Source organism: Solanum tuberosum, unplaced genomic scaffold, assembly GCF_000226075.1.
Source record: "Solanum tuberosum cultivar DM 1-3 516 R44 unplaced genomic scaffold, SolTub_3.0 scf00038, whole genome shotgun sequence".
NCBI classification, from domain to species: domain Eukaryota; kingdom Viridiplantae; phylum Streptophyta; class Magnoliopsida; order Solanales; family Solanaceae; genus Solanum; species Solanum tuberosum.
In genome coordinates this window covers 2,070,246-2,074,620 of record NW_006238966.1, presented here as the reverse complement: position 1 = coordinate 2,074,620, position 4,375 = coordinate 2,070,246, and positions in this window count along the sequence as shown.

Sequence of the window (4,375 nt, the reverse complement as noted above, 5' to 3'; positions counted from 1 at the left end):
AGAATCTTTGGTGATGGTGTGTCACAATTTGAATCTTTGAGTACAAAATTGATCCATGCATAAGTAAATTGAGTCTTGTTGTGTGCATTCATGATTTAGTCTTGTGTAGCACTGTTTGAGGCACCCTTTTGAACGGCTGAACTTGAGTTTTGCTTGAGGACAAGCAAAAGTTTAAGTTGGGGTTTTGATGAGTCCACAAATTCGACTCATTTAGGGCTTTATTTTAATGGAAATAGTGTCCTTGAATGCTTGTTTTATCTCAATGCCTAATTAAAACGCTGAAGTTTCAGGTATTTAAAGTTTTAGTGGAAGCATGGACACTTAGGCGAAAAATGGAGCAAATAGGGATGAGAAGAACAAGAAATGGAATCCTATGGATCGCCGAGTTTAACTTGGCGAGTCGCCGAAATGACATGAACCGCCCTTCGTTCCGGTATGCGAAGCCTTGAAGAAAGTGGATCAAAAGGTGAGGAAAAGAGCAGTCAGCGAGTCGCCGATAAGTTCTGCGAAGCAGTGCTATACGGCCTAATGATCTAGGATGCGAGGATGCTAAATGTAAGACACTGAAGGTGATGAGCTGACCAAAGGGTGGATCACAGAGTTCATCGGCGATCTCGACTAATGTCACTGAACAATCCTCCGCAGCACAATCTGTGAAAACTATAAATACTATTTAGAATTGTAGTTTTAAGAGAGGAGTGTGGAACAATTATTAGAATTATTATTTTCACTTTAGAACATACTTTAGCTGATATTTTTCTAACAAGTTTTGGAGAGGGTTTTGTGGAGTCTTGAAGAAAAGAGTCCTTCATCCCCAAGTTAGAAGTGGGTCTTCTCTATTCATCTTCCTTTTCGCAATTTAAGGTTTAATTTCTTATACCCAGTTAATTTTATTATCATGTTAGGTATAATTTCTTATTTCTTGATGTGTGGCTAAAAACCCCATTCTTGGGGTGTGATTTAGCAAATATGGGTTCATATTCTTGTTGGGTCTTGCTTGCTAATAGGTTATATATATTTTAATGGTGATTTCACCTAGTGGTTGTGGTTTAATCTAAAGGGTTTGTAGTTGCAAATACAAAGCCACCCATGTGTTTTTGGCTTGCCCGAGAGAGAAGTCGCGAAACCAAAACCACTAGACTGATGGCCTAAGGAGTGGGTCGACATGAGGTTCAGCCCGAGAGGGTGAGCCCTAGTCCCATATCCTAACACTCAGCTCGAGAGAGTTAGTGGGGTAAGGCGTAGGCTGGTCTTCATGCGGCAAATGGGTGTCCGAGAGGAATGCATTTGAAACGGGGTAAGTTGCCCAAGAGGGAACTTATTTCCATTTAAAGCTTAGCCTAGTCACTATTATTTTGCAAATTTCTTATCGAAAGCATGTACCCAAAAATTTATCTCAACCTGTATTGCAGTCACATCCCAAGAACATTTCGCCATACTTGATTTTCTTGTTTATTTTGCTTTTTTAATACTTGTTAAAAAAAACCCTTTTGATATTTGACACTTTTGTGTCACCCCCTTTAATTTACAATGTCTTTTATCGCAAATGTCTTTAACTACGACTAACTTGAATGAAATTTTAATTGGTTGTTAATTCTCATAACTGCTCCCTTGGGACACGACCCCAACCCTTGGTTGAGTTACTATATTATTGACGATCGTAGACACTCATACCGTAGGTCAGTGTCGTTGGTCACGATAAGCATCAGGTTCTGGCAAGTGAGTTGCTTACTCCCTAATTCAAGGACTTGGATTTGAGATTCTCCAAGACTAAGTGGTATGTCCTTATAGATCGAGGGTAAGTGTTTGGAAGTTTCATTTTCTTTCATGTAAAGACTATTGTTAGACTTTTTGATTGTTAAGGGTCGTGTCCCTACTTATGTCTCAGATGTTGTTTTTAGATGGCCATGTTGAGACAATAGACTTATGCTGTGTTTTTCAAAGAATTTTAAATGAGTATTTTGATTGTATGGTTTTAAATAAAGTTTTAATTCCATACTATTTCTCTTATCGAATGCAATGAAATGCTATGAGGCTTGTATGAGACCCTTTCGGGGTCAAGTACGTTGTGTTGCATCTAAGGGCTAGCCTTGGGTCGTGACAAACGTGGTATCAGAGCATAATATTTTGGAAATGGTTTTTAGGATTGATGTCTCACAAGCCACTCTAGTAGTGTCTTGTTCATCGGTGTGAGTCGCGACATATCTATGAGCGAGAGGCTATAGGGAAGTTACACTTCTTTCATTATTCTTGAAGTCATTCCTTACAGTTTAGCTCTATAAGTGTTCTTTTCCTAATCCTTCTCTTGTCTTTATAGGATGAGAATACAAGAAGGAGAGTGGAAGAGGAAATTGTGAACGAGGGAGTTCTTCCCCGAGACCCCCAAGGTCCTTAAGCTGACTAAGTTCCTCAAGGCAATGAACTTCCGGTTGAAGCTCCGTCTATGACCAATGAGGTAGTTAGGTCGGCTCTTTTGATAATGGCTCAAGCCGTAACTACCCAAGCTCAAGCCATGATGGCTCAACGTACTACGGTTGTTGAGGCTAATGTGAACCCTATGGTGATTACTATGGTTTCTAGGTTGAGAGAATTTATGAGGATGAACCCTCCGGTTTTCCTAGGTTCTAAGGTGGTAGAGGATCCCCAAGAGTTTTTAGATGAGGTTTATAAGATGGCCAATGCTATAGGGGTAACTTCTAGGGAAAAAGCGAAACTTGCTTCCTACCTATTGAAAGATGTTCCCCAAGTTTGGTTCACTCAATCCAAAGGCAATAGGCCTACAGGAGCGGATCCTATAAAATATGATGAGTTTTAGAAAGAATTCCTTGGTAGGTACTTTCCCCATGAGAAGAGGGAAAGTAAGATGGAGGAGTTTATAAACCTTAGGCAAGGTAATATGAATGTGGATGAGTATTCCTTGAAATTTACCCTATTGTCTAAGTATGCTCCATCTTTGGTGTCCAACCCTAGAGATGTGATGAGTAGGTTTGTGACAGTGTATCCAACCTAGTAAAGGAAGAGTGCCATACGGCGATGCTCCATGATGATATGAACATTACTAGACTCATGGTGTATGCTTAATCTATTGAGGAGTCCAAACTTAACAGGAAGAATAGGGAGTTGAAGATGTCTAGGCCCGATGATCAGGGTCAACCTAAGTTCAACATGAGAGCTCCAAACCAAGATTCTTCAAGCACTCCTTATGTTTACCAAGAGAGAGGTAGTGGACCTCCATTTGCTAAACCTACTTTCCACAATTGTGGGAAGAAGCATCATAGGAAGTGCTTAGCCGGTACTAGTGGGTGCTATGGTTGTGGAAAGAATGATCACCAAGTGAAAGATTTTCCTACTCTTACGGCTAGAGGAAGGGAGGCCAAACAAGCTTCTCTTAATGGCCCGGATCTTGATGCTCCAAAGAGAAACCGTTTCTATATGCTTCAAGCTAACAAGGACAAAGGAGCTAATCCGGATGAAGGTACCGGTAAGTTATAGTTTCTTTGATTTTGAATGTCTTATTGAGGTTCCTATGTTGTTTTTCATGTTATCCTTAGTTGGGTTTTCTCTTAAGTGGGGGATAGTATGTTGAATAGTAAGGTTGTTGAGAGTTTTGATATCCTTATCTCTTTCCTTCTATTCTTTTTCAAGCTTAAGACCAAGACTTCCTTGAATTTTGTTTCATATTTTGGAGTCATGTGTGAATATGTATTTCCATGGTCTCCTTATGTTATGCATGTTCTTAATGAGTTTATGTTTGAATGAGAAAATGATTTTCTATGAGTTATGTTCCTAATGTTAATGTGCATTTAGTATAAGTTGTATATATGCTTCATGAGGTTAAATGTTGAACATGCATAATGTGCTTAATGATGTTATGATGAGCATGTTATGAGTTGGAGAAGGAAATTCTTCTAATGTAATGAGAAATGTGAAGTTTTGATGCATAAATAGTTCATAGATGTAGTTCCTACTTTCTTGTGATGCATTGAGCTTATTGATGTGGAGTTGATGTTTCCTCCTAGTTTTGTGCATTGTTTGTAATGTTGCATGCATGATGGGCTGTTAGTCTTGTGTCGTTAACCCCTTAATATGTTTAAAGTGTCATTCGAGGATGAATGTTCCTAGGTGGGGGATAATGTAACGACCCGTAAAATGAATAAGTGAAACTAGAGACTAACATGTATGTCTTTGATTTGTCATGATGTTTGAGGGTGTAAATTATTGTCCCGAGCTATGGTTAGGGGGTTTAGGGGTTAAACGTCAAGGTACGACTCCCTAAGGACCACCCTAGGTATCCTTAAGGAGGACCCTTAGCCTAACCCCAAGGCTGCCCCAAATGGAGGAAAGTTTCCAAAACTTGGTGACCTACGGAAGGGGA